This window comes from Triturus cristatus, chromosome 1_1, assembly GCF_964204655.1.
Source record: "Triturus cristatus chromosome 1_1, aTriCri1.1, whole genome shotgun sequence".
NCBI lineage: Eukaryota > Metazoa > Chordata > Amphibia > Caudata > Salamandridae > Triturus > Triturus cristatus.
In genome coordinates, this window is record NC_140579.1 from 528,627,683 (window position 1) to 528,642,751 (window position 15,069).

Genomic DNA, 15,069 nt, shown 5'->3' on the forward strand with positions numbered 1-15,069 from the left:
ATGCCCTTTGGTCTGAAGAATGCACCTGCCACCTTCCAAAGGTTGGTGAATCAAGTCCTTACTGGGTTGGATGACTTTTGTGCAGCATATCTTGATGACATTGCTGTCTTTAGCTCCACCTGGGAGGATCACCTGATCCACCTGAAGAAGGTACTTGAGGCTCTGCAAAAGGCAGGCCTCACTATCAAGGCTTCTAAGTGCCAGATAGGGCAGAGTAAGGTTGTGTACTTGGGCCACCTTGTAGGTGGAGGCCAAGTTCAACCACTGGAGAGTAAGATACAATCCATCAAGGACTGGTCCCCTCCAACCACCCAGACTCAAGTTCGAGCTTTCTTGGGCTTGACTGGGTACTACAGGAAGTTTGTTAAGAACTATGGGTCCATTGTGACTCCTCTTAATGATCTGACATCCAAGAAGATGCCCAAAAAGGTTCAGTGGACAGTAAGCTGTCAAAAGGCATTTGATGACCTGAAGAAGGCCATGTGCTCTGCACCTATCCTGAAAAGTCCTGACTACTCCAAAGAGTTTATTGTCCAAACAGATGCTTCTGAGTTGGGTGTGGGAGCTATGCTGTCACAACTTAATGTAGATGGTCAAGACCAGCCCATTGCTTTTATTAGCAGAAGGTTGACCCCCAGAGAGAAGAATTGGTCAGCTATTGAGAGGGAGGCCTTTGCTGTGGTGTGTGCCCTGAAGAAGCTGAGGCCATACTTGTTTGGCACTCACTTCAAGATTCAGACCGACCATAAGCCCCTCTTGTGGCTAAATCAGATGAAGGGTGAAAACCCCAAACTGCTTAGGTGGTCCATTTCCCTACAGGGTATGGACTTTAGAGTGGAGCACCGGCCAGGTACAGACCATGGGAATGCAGATGGTCTCTCCAGGTACTTCCACTTAGGACATGAAGACGAGACTGGTCAAGGCTAGTTTAATGTCCCTGCGTTTGGGGGGGGGTTGTGTAGGAGAGTAGGGTCTGCTATCCTATGGTCACCGCAAATTTTTGCTTTTTGCTTCACTGGTTTTTGACATATTGAGGCTGTGGGCCTGCTAATCAGACCCCCAGCCTGCTGTTCTCTCTAACTAAATTGACACTATGCACCCTAGGTGCATAACCAATTGGAAGTGGATCACCCTGTGAGCCCCTGTACCAGTGTACACTAGGTACCCAGTGCATTGGTGTATCTAAGGCCTACCAGGGGCTGAAGCATGTATTATGCCACCCCTGGCCTGGCCTAACAAATTTGACGCAACTGGCTGATCACTCAGCTGGGGTAAGTTGGTGTAACCACCTCTTACTTAGGTGTAGTATACCTATACCTAACCTTAAATGGGACACCTGGTAACCTATAAGTCACTCCTATGGCAGGCCTTGACAATCCTGAAGGCAGAGTGCTTGGTTCCATGTGAGATAGTGCTCTGGCATGAGCTGAGCCTGTCTGCAGTGGACGGAACCACTTCCTTCTACTATTTCCAGATATCATCATACCATATACTCTTAAGTGCATTATGAACCTCGCGGTTAAATGCTATCTTTGGTTTGGCTTTATCAAAACATGTCAAGTAAGGTGTCATACGAATTGGAATACTAACCCCTCGCCAATTCTGGTGACGGGGTTAGCATTCCACCCTTCTAGAGGGACACGACATGTACAGTACCTGAAACCCGGGTAAAATCAGACATAGCCTCAGCTCCACAAAATGGATGCTGCCACCACCGACACAAGTCTGCCCTCCTGCTGCTGGGAGTCCTTCCAGCTTGGGAGACATGGACAAAGGGTTTCCTGCCAGGGGAGGTGCGAGAACCACCCCAGACATGATTTTGTGTATTGGGCTTGAAAGAAACCAGACATGCCTGAGGCTCACAAGGAGCCTCGGTGCATATGCCAGTTCAATCCGGTCCTGGGGCACACCAGCCCTGGACCTAGGGCGAGCTGGACAAAGGATTGGGGGTGTAACCACCCCCCTTCCTGGTCCCACCCTTAGGGAGGGACCTAGCAGGTAGTCCGGCCCCTAGAATCCGCTTAAAGGTAGGAGCTGTGTCCTTAGACTTCAGACATCCTGGAATCAACTTAACCACAAGAAGAAGACGGGAACTTCGACGCTCTGCTGCACAGAGGACTGAAGGAAATCTCCCCTATGGTCAGGGAGTGACCATCTTGCTAACGCAAGCACCAACCAGCTATTGAACGTCTGCTTTGCCGCCGCCTCCAGCCGGAGCCCGAGCCCAGAGCCTGACAAGACCTGGACCTCCAGACCTCTCACCGCCCGATCCACAGTCCCTGCAAAGAAGGAACCCGTGGAGGCACCGAGACACGTGGAGCCAGCCATCTTGGAAGACCGACGACAAGCTGCAAGCACAACAACAGAGGCTCCCTCCAAGTTGTGCTTTGGGTCCTAAGAAGCCCAACCATCGAGCAGCATCTGCACCAAAGGTGAGCCCTCCAGCATCTCCACGATCTGCGTGGGGCCCCTCTGCACTTTGCACCTCAACGCGCCTGCCCGGTCCCTGGCCCGTTGGCTAGTGGCCATTTTGGCGACGAAACTTGAAACCAACGATACTGGTCTGGTTGCTCCAGACTGGCCCTAGCTGCTCTCCAAAAGAGCAGCCCCTCTGACCTTGCTGGTCAGAACAATCAGCTTTCCTCTCTTTCCATGACTCCTGCCTTTGCCAAGGCTTGTTTGCTTCTTTCGAGTCGCCGACACCGCCGACAGTGAGAGCCTGCGTGGGACAGCTCGTGTCTTGACTCCTGGACGTCATTGACCTTCAGGGACCACGTGGCTGCAGAGACAAGCTACACCTAACCACCTGTTTGCACCCGACATCGCCTGGTACCTACCTGGTGCCACGCCGGTCACTGGCTAGTGACTGTGAACACTGTCCCCTCTGCTTTCAGGTCTTCTACAACTCCGATCCACCCTTGGATCCAACGCAGTTCTTCTGGACCGACCGCCTGCAGCATCTTTGTCATCAGGCTCCATTGAATCGATAGAAGAAACCCGACGCACCTCGAGACCTATGCACCCGCTTCCTGTGGGTGAGGTAAAGCTGGCACTCCGGTGCCCAAGCGTAGAGAATCATCTCTAGTGTCTGTGTTTTGAATCTTAAGATCGTAGTCCAACCAGAAGACCCTTTCTGCAGTAACTTTTAAACTTTTACGCACCCATTGAAAACCTATGGGAGCCCGCGTGTAACTTTACTCACTGCACACGCGACCCGTGGACCTCCTGGTCACTAACTAAAGTTAGCTCCTTGTAGGCCCAGCGATTCTAGAGGCCCTAGGCCTTTTCCCTTTCCTGTTCGTGGTACTTATACCACTATTTTAGTATATGGTTTGAGTGGCCACCAGGGCCCATCCATATAAAGTGCAACTTCTGTGTATTATAACATTGTCTTGTTTAACGATTTGTGCTCCCGTGCTCATAAAGAGTCTAGGGGTTACTTTGAGAAATAAATACATATATATTTTGAATATATATCTGTGTGGTGTCCTTTCATTGGTATAAAAGGGGGTTACATTTGGTAAAACAGCCTGCTTAACACGCTTTAACGAGTTTAGCCTCAAAGACTGCTTAGCCTACGCTACCACTAGGGCAGCTAGTCCGAAAAGGTTGACTTACAACCACACCATAAGGGTTGCTTGGCATGGTACAAGGTGGTCACTTTAATTAGTGAACATCATATACCAGGCCAACTTCTCACACTCACACACGTGTTATGTGTTCTGCAGGGTCTTTGGTCACCTGACTGACAATTGTGGGCATTGTATCTGTGGGTGCTCCACCCTTTTCCTTCCATGGGAGGCAACAACTTGTTGGCTGCCCCAGCACCTGTACATTCCTATCAGTCCTGGAATGTGCTTGACAGTGTGTGTTCCCTTTGGGTCTCTTAGTTTAGTAGGGTGGCACATGAGTATACAGTCTTGTTGCATGCTCTCATTGCGTGTATTGTGCTGCCAGCACCAGGGGTGGGTATGCATGTGTCATTTGTCATCACACCCACATGTGGTGTGTCATGCAGTGGGGGATGGGCATCCACCCTCATGGGAGGGGGACACTGCTGTCAGTGATGTGTTGGCATGCCACTCTCAATATTGTCACACTTTGTGTATGCCTTCATGCACCCATGGTGTTTTGCTAATTGTAGGATGGTGTACACACCACCATGTCTCTGTCCACTGCTGTGGGGACTCTGCACCCACCCCTCCTATGTCTGGGCACTGCTGGGGGGACTCTGCACCCACCCCTCCTATGTCTGGGCACTGCTGGGAGGACTCTGCACCCACCCCTCCTATGTCTGGGCACTGCTGAGAGGACTCTGCACCCACCCCTCCTATGTCTGGGCACTGCTGGGAGTGATAGGCACCCACCCCTCCTATGTCTGGGCACTGCTGGGGGGACTCTGCACCCACCCCTCCTATGTCTGGGCACTGCTGGGAGTGATAGGCACCCTATGTCTGGGCACTGCTGCGAGTGATAGGCACCCACCCCTCATATGTCTGGGCACTGCTGGGGGGACTCTGCACCCACCCCTCCTATGTCTGGGCACTCCTGGGGCTGATGGCCACTCACCCCTATGTGTCTGTCCACTGGCGTGGTACGAGCCGTACCCACGTCCTACGGCCTGGGAATGGGCCCTACCCCTACGGCACCCCAACAATGGCGGGACAGCCCGTTCCCATGCCTTTTGGACATGGGTACGGGTCGTACCCCCATTGTTGGAGTGCCGTAGGGGTACGTACTGTACCCATGCCTTTTGGACGTGGGTACGGGTCTTACCCCCATTGTTGGGGTGCCGTAGGGGTACGTACCATACCCATGCCTTTTGGATGTGGGTACGGGTCGTACCCCCATTGTTGGGGTGCCGTAGGGGTACGTACCGTACCCATGCCTTTAGGACGTGGGTACGGCCCGTACTACGCGTACCCCTACATCACCACTGCAATGGTGGTACGGGCCGTACCCACGCTCTGGGGGCCTGGGTACAGGCTGTGCCACCATTGTGGCGGTGACGTAGGGGTACGCGTGGTACAGGCCGTACCCACGCTCTTCAGGCGTGGGTACGGTTCGTACCCTTACGTCACCCCAACAATGGCGGTACGGCCCGTACCCACGCCTTAAGAGTGTGGGTACGGGTCGTACCACGCCCACCCCTACGTCACCCCAACAATGGCGGTACGGTCCGTACCCATGCCTTTGGGACGTGGGTACGGGCCGTACCGCCATTGTTGGGATGACGTAGGGGTGGGTGTGGTGCGACCCGTAGCCGCGCTCCTAAGGCGTGGGTACGGTGCGTACCACAATTGTTGTGATGCCGGTTCGCGTCCATGTCAACTTCCATTGTGGGGGATGCAGGCCTTGGTGGAGACGTCCCCACCCCCGAAGTGACCAGGTCCTGGGGGTCAGGTATGTACAGGGCATGTGTGATTTTGGACTTGGGTGGGGGTTATGTTTCCTGCCCCTGCCCCCCCTTTGCCCCTGGGTGTTGTTCTGACCTTCTGCGGCGTCTGCATCGGTTCCTGTACACCAGGTGGACTGCTATGAGGGCCAGGATGACACGTAGGTTGGGGTCCATGGCTGTCCGTCGCGTACAGGTGCTCCTTCTGCGCGTCGTCCTGATTTCCCGGCAGTTTTTGGCTGCCGTAAACTATTGTCCGTGCGGAGTGACGTGGGCACGAATCGTACTTGCTGGTTCATGAAACGCTGCCTGACTCCGTCCAGTCGTCATGTCCGCAGTGTCCCGGATCCGATTTGTATGTTATTTTTTGCCGGTCGGTGATTTGTACGATTCGTACGGAAATGGTGTTTCTGTACGAATCGTACTTGCGGGTTTGTATGGTGTATTTCCCGGGTATGGGTCGGACGGAGAAAACGCTCAATCCGACGATTCGTACCCGTTTTTTCCAGGATCGGAATCGACACCTTTGTGTCTTAAATGGTAAATTCATGCAATTTATGCTTCAAATTGTGCAAACCATTCAAATAGAAATAAAATTTGAAGTAAATATACTTTTTGCTTCCAATTCCTAAATTAGAGTAAAGACACACTAAAAACTGGATATATATATATATTACTGGAACTCCATGATCTTCATTCATCGTTTGAAACAAATGGAGCACGGACCACAATTTCAGTGATTTAAAATTTTATTTTACCCGACAAAAATGTACGGCAGCCATAACGCGTTTCAGCCGGAGGGCTTTGATCACATGACGCGCTCGTGATGGACCACATCATTTTTAACTCTTTCTTTTCCTCTTCATTTACAGTGACAGGGCTGTTGCATTTAAAAGCCCAAACATCGATACATATATCTAAGTAGATTTGTATATCCAGTTGCTCTGAACACCAGTTGTCTAATTTAATTAGTTCTATAATAAATAAACATTTTAGATTTTGTAAACAGCCTGCTCTGTGCAAAATAGCAATAGACAGTGCAAATTTAACATATCGGTATAAATACCTGCCGATTTCACTGTGCAGATTTGGCAAGTGTAACTGCTTAATGTTTTATCATGGCATGAATGCCCATTAAGAACATGATTCTAAAAACATCATAAAATTGGTTTAAGTTAAAAAATTGCCAAGGCTATAAATACTCATTACGCAAATTTTTAAACACATTCAATTATCAAAAATGTGCAAATTGAGCAATATGTCACTGGTTAGAAATGTATAATGTTAATATTGTCAAGACCATGTAGACTTTGTGTTGTTTCATATCAGAGCAGTTGTAACGTATAGGGCTTTTCTTTAGAAAGTGCAATGTTAATATCTTCTAAATTCGATCCAGTACTTGACTCTATATATATGTATAGCTCTCTCTCTCTCTATATATATATATATATTCACTGAAAAAACCATAGGTTTCATGCACGTTATAGTTAGGAATTGGCATTTAAAAAACCTTTGAAATACACTAAAAAAACCAAAGGTTTCAGGGGTGTTATAGCTAGGAATTGGCATTTAAAAAACCTTAGAAATTCACTGAAAAAATCAGAGGTTTCAGGGGCGTTATAGTTAGCTGGACATTTCCCTCATACAAAACCCTAGAAATTCCCCCGATGTAGTTAGTTCAGCTAACTATAACTCGCGCGCCCCCGCAATGCACTGCTGATGACGTTACATATTACATCACTCATGACATGGTCAGTGACATCACTCATGACATCACTGATGACATCTCAAATGACATCACTGATGACATCACTGATGACATCATCCAGTGAATGTGTGTTTTTCTGAAAATTACATATGTTTTATATATGTACATGCCAAGGTCGATGGAAGAATAAATGGGTATATAAATGTCTAAATGGATGATTTGTTTTTGAAAAATTGATTGTATAACTGACTGATTAAGTGTATCTTAGTGAATACATGGCTTAGTGAGTAATGTTTAAATACGTCAATATCTGTATCAGTATCTCACTTTGTGTATAAGTGGCTGCATGTGTTGGTGAGTAGCTACATGAGTGTCTATATAGGTTATTAGCTGTTTTTTTGAGTATCAGTATGAGTGTCTGAGTGTCTGTATGGTTCGGTGGGGGTATTACGTAGTGCATAGGTGCATGAATGAGTGACTCACTGTTTGTATGTGTTGAAGACAGCATGTGTGCAGGACTGTATGGGTGGATGAGTGTGTGCATGGGTGTGTTAGTGAGTGAATGACTGTCTCAATAGTGTCTTTATGAGTAACTACATATGTTTTAAACTAGTATATGTGACTATTGGTGTATATAAGGGAGTATATGTGAGAGTGAGAGATTGAAAGAGTTCCTGTATCAATAAGTATGTGTTTCTATAGGTGATTGTTTAAAAGACTAAGTATGTGCAAGTTTCTGTAGAAGTAAGTGTGGTGGTGTGTGTATAACTGTATATGCAAGTAAATGGATATTTGATTTTTTATTAGCATGAGTGACTGTGTGTGAGTAACTCTATGGATGAGTGGCATTGTGTAACAGGATGTATAGGTGTATGAGTACATATGATGAATGAGTACATGTATGAGTGACTGTATAGGACTGTTGGTGAATGAGTGGATGTGTATGTGGATCTTAGAATTACTGAATAGGTTGTTGTAACTGGTATTGGTATGTCCATTGTTTTGAAAATGTTAGTTTCTATTTTTGAATGTGTGTATCAAAGGTTATATTAGGGGGAGAGGAGGTCTGCCACTCTATCACAAGGATGATGTCATCAGTGATGTCATCAGTGATGTCATTTGAGATGTCATCAGTGATGTCATGAGTGATGTCACTGACCATGTCATGAGTGATGTAATATGTGACGTCATCAGCAGTGCATTGCGGGGGGTGCGCGAGTTATAGTTAGCTGAACTAACTATAACGGGGGAATTTCTAGGGTTTTGTACGAGGGAAATGTCCAGCTAACTATAACGCCCCTGAAACCTATGTTTTTTTCAGTGAATTTCTAAGGTTTTTTAAATGGCAATTCCTAACTATAACGCCCCTGAAACCTTTGATTTTTTCAGTGAATTTCAAAGGTTTTTTAAATGCCAATTCATAACTATAATGTTCATGAACCCTATGGTTTTTGCAGTGAATTTCAAAGGTATTTTAAATGCTAATTCCTATCTATAACTTATCTCTAAAGATATCATGTTTAATGATTTTCATTGGATTTCTATATTTTTCAATATCAGTGTGTCAATTTCATTAGTTAAGTTTTTTTGAAATTCTTTTTTAACACTATTTTTTTAACCTATTTTTTCATTTAAATCTTTTCAAAATTAAAAAATATTATTTGTTTTTATTGGGTTTTTCAAACATATTGATATATATTTTTCAAAATATTTTTTTAGCTATATGTTCAAAACTTTATTTTATATATTTTTTTCCATGTTTTTTGGATCCGCGCACCCTATGCCCACCGTTCTCGATTCCTACGTGAAAGCATCCGCGCACGGTATGCGTTGGGTACGTGTTTGATGCGTGATTCCAATGCGACCGGTACGCGACTCCAAGCCTATACGCGACACGTACGATGTACGTAACGCGAGGTTTACGCGCTACCGCGATGCGACAAGTGCGTCTATGACTCGGTAGGTGCGCTGATCACGCGAAATATTTAACATTTAAAAAAACATATCTATGTATTTCATGTGAATATTAATTGAAGACAAACTCTAAACTAATCTTAAAAGTAATATATTTTTACATCTAATAATATATTTCTTTTTAATTCAATCTCGCGGATGTGCGCTGGGTGCGTGCTGCCAATGCGCAGTGTGCACGGATCACATGTGACCTGCAAAAAAAGAGATTTGATTGGTTCATTACACTTCCTGTTCTAACTAATGAAAGAACCCACCCAATTCAATCATTCTTCTTTGACCTTCTTTGGAGGAGCATCTCTTTCCAGAGAAGAAGATTTTTTAGACTAAGTTTACACTTAGCTCACTTTTTTCTACTAAAAATGACTTCAGGGCAGCAGGCATCACCTGCATCTCCTCATACATCTGAGGATGAATTTTTGGAGGAGACACCACGCACACCACATTGTTCTTCAGTGGTGTGGAAATTTTTTACTTTTCCCGAGGGGCAAACGAAGACCAATGCCACCTTGGTAACCTCCACGATTTGCAAAAGAGTGCTGTCTCAAGGGGATCTTAACAAGAAATACTCATGCGGGACGGCTAGTATGATGAAGCACCTAAGGACCCTTCATCGTAACAATCTTGCACAAGAAGAATTCCGACGGATGAGAGACACTCCTGCTCCTGCGCCTTCCACCTCATCGCAGCCGAGCACTTCAAGAGTGCATCCGTCAGCCCAAAACTTGGACATCCGTCCTCAATTTCAATTTTTAAAAGTACTCTGCACTAAGTGCAATGCGACTTTGTGCTACGGTGAGCAGTCGATCGATCTGATCTGTCGCCGGCAAGAAAGCCACCATTGCTAGTTTTTTGGGGGTTTTTTTTGTTCTCTGAAGTTCATTGTTTGGTTCCTCCTTTTTTGTTTTTTGTTTTTTTTTCCAGAAAATCCAAAAAAATCACAAAATTGTTGGAAAAACCAAAAAAATATATAAAAGAAGAAGAAAAAAAAAGTTCTTCTTAGAACTAACTTTCCTGGTTTAAAAAAAGAGCTAAATTTCTTTGTTAGTGTGTGAAAGTTTAGATGAATGTATGTGTAGTACGTAATTGACTGAATGAATGTATTAGTAGCGTATGGTGAATGTATAAGTGCAGAACTATGAGGAAGTGCTGTAGCATCACACAGTAACCTCTTTAACTGCAGTGTGCTGTAGTACTTCCGAAGCACAGGGATGCAACATATGTACATAAATATGTTGCAAATCTATGCTTCTCTCTGCACGGCTGCTTATACTGCAGCCATGTGGTGACACAGGTACCCTTACACCATAGTGCAAGGATATCTGTGTCATGTGCTGTTTGTTTTTCTGCAGGAAGACACACCTTCCTGCACAAAAACAATGAGAAAATGCATTTTTCTCCTTCAACGTATGCTGAATATTTTAGCATGCATTGAAGATATAAAAATGTGGAGAAATGAAAACAATTCTCCTTGTTGTGCTTTCCTACACCAATTTTAGATTGGTGCAGCATTCACACACATATCGAGATTTATGATTTCTGATGAATCTAGAGATGTGTCTTGTTCTATGAGTATTCAGTGCAATCATGCACAACAACACTTATAGAACACCCTTTCAAAGCAAGGTTGTATTTACATGGAGTAGAAAAAGTACACAGAGTGCTTTTTCCTCTCTTTGTAAATATGAAAGAATGTCTTGCGCAATAACTATGTTACAAAAAGTGACATATTTCCGGTTTTAAAATTCCTTGCAAATGATAGAAGGTAAGCACAGAGTTTTGTCTGCAAAGATGTTCAAAGAAGAATGATTGAAATGATTGCGGTCCTTCAATACTTCAATAGGTACAATGGGAAATATTATGAACCCCTCAAATCTCTTTTTTTGCAGGTCACATGATATCTGATTATGGTCAGATTTCAAAACTACATAGGTATAAACAGAGTGTTTTTAGAAACGTGTTTCAACTTTGTAGCTTCTTGCAGACCTCCTCAGTCTGCATATTGAGACTTAGTTAAACTTACCTTCACAGTAATAGGAATCAAAAATGGTATACATTTTTTTCAGATTTTCATTGCAATCTAAATTGTTATAAATTGCTTATTTTAAAATGTGGATCTGTGAAAGAAAAGAAAAAAAAAATAACATGTAATAATACATTTTTTACAACACAGCATAATTTCCACAAGGTAATTTGTTTGCCTTTTTTTCTGTTCTCAGAATATATTGAATTTCACTAGAAATAGTGATTTCAATCGTACTCATCACTTAACAGCGGGCAAAAAAAAAACATTCAGAAAGATTGTTAAAAAAAAAACAACATGCTATTCTCAGTAAGATACCAGAAAATACAAATCACACATATATGAAATGCTTACGGCTTACAAAATTGTATAACTTTAAGTTATAACTTTAAGTTCTAAAAACTTTAAATATTGCCGCTTTAAAATATTCACCAAATCAATGACCACCAAAAAGTCCATAATTCAAAAATATACCTTTCCTTGAGGCCAAATGGTATTTTTGCACTCCTTCTTTATGTAAATTGTCCAATGGTAGTCCTATTAGTCCTATTAAATTATAATAATAAATTCCTTAGAGAATGAATTATCTTCCTAAAACTTTGACTTTAAAAATATTAGGTAAAAATATTAGGTAGGAATTTTGTAATTCCCTAGGCAAACGTTGTTTAAAAACCAACTGAGAATCATTACAAAGTGTCCAGCCTTTGTCACATTTTAGATAGGCAGTGTAATGTCCAGATGTGGTGGAGGGACCATCATGGAAAATTATAGCAATTGCTACAAAAGTCCTTCCTGATATTGATAGTTGTGCTGCTACAAACTGCTTTATTAAAGTATCCAATTTTCTTCCATCAGCTGTACAACGTTGCATCATTAAAATTATGTATTTTCCATATTTTGTTAAGAATAATATGGATAACATTTCTGATTTACATTGCCTACACTCCATGTTTTGATTTGCACCTTTAACTAATTTATTGAAAGACACTGATTTACAGTCTGGTAATGTTAAATACAGAAATCTCTCAGTGTCTACATTTGTCTACATTGGTGCTACATGCAATTTTCACAATCATGATCCCATTTGTAAGAAAGGCCAAAAATATTTTCTATTTCTACACCTTCATTTTCAAAAATGGTAAGCATATACATTAAAAATTCCTGAGCATCTTGTTGGATATTTTGTGAAAATTGTATAGAACCAGAACACACATCCAAAACATTATGAACATCTGAAACAGATTGTATTTTACTTGTATCTGTTGTCTATTTTTCATAAACAGAATGCAACAGAGAACAAAATCTTTTTTGCCAATTCTGCATAATTTGTTCTCAAACCTTCCAGATAAAAAACAACATTGACCACTACATTAGCATAGCAGTTGACACCTGAACTATTTTCAAACTGATAACCAACAATCTCTTCAACAGTGTCCAATTTCTTTTTACCTGCAATCACAACATTATCTTGTTCTTTTCCCTTCTTGACATCTTCAGTACAGATATTCTCAAACCTTCTTTTTCGACCAACCACACGCTTTTCAAATGCAGGATATTGACCTAAATTGGGAGCATACACCCTTCTTAACCTATTTTACTCTTTTACACAGTTTGCATCTGCAGTAACCTTTGTCTCATCAAAATCAATCAAAAACAAACCAGATAATGTTCTGACTCGTGACAAAGCAACATATGCCATACCCTCTTTGAATACGGTAGATCCAATGTTCACCAATGCACTGTCTACACTTAATCCTTGAGATTTATGAATAGTTACTGCGTATGCCAGAGAAAGTGGAAATTGTTTCCTACGGACATATAAATCTTTAACAAGCAAAAACGAACTGAACAACGACCAATTTCTTTAACTTCATCAATCTGATCAAATTTAATTTTTAAAAATTCAATTCCTTCTTTTTTCTGATGAGTCACAAAATCCACCACTTTACCCATTGCACCATTAACTAAATCTTTCTCTACATTCAAATTACGCCTTAAAATTACCTGACAGTTTACACACGCATATAGTGTCTTTTCTAAACCAGCAGTTTTAGATATTTTTTTTTCTAATCAATCCAGTTTTGATCTCAACTTTCCCGTCAAAATAATAGTGATTCCTTCATGCTGAATTTTATCGATGGCTTCCATTTTTACAATTTCTTCATTTTCCAGTTTCAATAGTTCTTCGTTGAATATGGAACACTCGCGCAGTGTTGGCATTAAACAAATCACTGATTTATTTTTTGCAATTTCCACGTACACGTTTGCACGAACTGCATTTTCATTTGGAAAGACATTGCAAAGTAATCGACTCTCCAAAGCTTGTTTGCCTTGTTTTGAAAGAATTCCAATTCTTATATCTCGAAGAATACTTCCATATTCGCATATTTGTTGTCAGTTCTTTGTATTCAAAATGAGTCCAAATGTTCACATTACTAACACTGCCAAGAGACTTTCTGGTATCTTCATGGGCTAGTGTTTTAAATACCAGTTGTCCTTTTACCGGAGTCAGTTGCATTAGATCTCCAAAAACTATGACGTGTTTTCCTCCAAATAACACGTCATACTCTGTTTTAAGAATTTGCTGCATTCTTAAATGCACAAAGGCAAGCATCAAGTTTGAGACCATGCTCACCGCATCAATAATGAGAAGTTTCATTTTCTTCAGGACTCTTGAAACTTCACAACAAGCTTCCCCAGATAGCTTGTAGTATTCCAATTTGTTCTCATGCTCTACTGGCAGCATTAGAAAACGATTTAAAGTAATGCCTTTAATGTTATGTGCTGCCAACCCAGTTGGAGCAGTGACAACACAAGGCAAATGCGAATCAGTTGTTTTCTGCAGATAACTTGTAATTACTTTAATTAAGAAACTTTTTCCTGTTCCAGCTTGACCACTCACATACATTCGGATAGGTTGAAATGATGTACATGAGCACCCTCTCTTTTCATGAAGTAATCCATGGTCAATCTGCTCTTTCACTTGCTGATATATTTGTTTCTGTTCAACATTTAGTTGTTCTTCCAAGTTTCCTAACTGTATTGCATCTTCTTGAGCTTGATACATTGCTGTTTCCACCTCATTCATTGCAATCGCTGCTTTATTTTCAACAATTGGTTGTCCTAGTGGATCTTGACTCAGTGCAGCAGAACTTTGACTGTCTTGAGAACTGTCTCTAGCAATCTAAACTGCAATTATAGCTTCTTGATCAATTTCATCATTCAACATTTTGACATAATTTGCAAAAGCACTGCATTGTATGCTATCTTTACAAGCATTAAATGAATCTTCATAGCTGGGAAAATCTCGAAGTAATTCCAGTTCTGAACGCCATGGTTTGAACATTTGCAAAAGGGCTAAATAGTAAAATTCCCTTTTGTCAGCAGTGTCGCAACTCAGTATCCTGTGATTGATTAAATTTCCTTTCCTTTGTTTCACCAGACATCCTTCGGAACCAATCACTGCATATTTTCCATCGTTGATGTTCTCTGTAGTATTCTGTTTAAAAGTGTAGTTTTGCAGCACTTCATAGAGACACATGTACTCAAGATGATGACTTCTATTTGGGTAGTATGTGTCCAACATATTCGTTTTCAAAATATCTGTACTTTCTGGTTCATTTTCTGCAAAATATTCAATTTCTTGAACAGATTTCAGTACCCGATTTCGCATTCCTGCAAGACCTAGACTCACCCAAGTGATTCTTCTACTTTTGGAATATAGACTTGCAGATGATAACCGATCTGAACATTTATATGCTCCAATTTCACGATGCGATAACATCTTCAAACCTAAACTGTATAATTTCTTACTTAGAGTCTTCTCGTGAGAAATCTCTTCCCCACATTTCTTTCAATTCAGTCTTTTCTGGTTTAGTAATGTAAGACGTTACATATCGAGCAACAGCAATGGAATTGTCCGGAACATACTGAATATCCATGTTAGCGTTCCACATGGATAAAATAACTGGA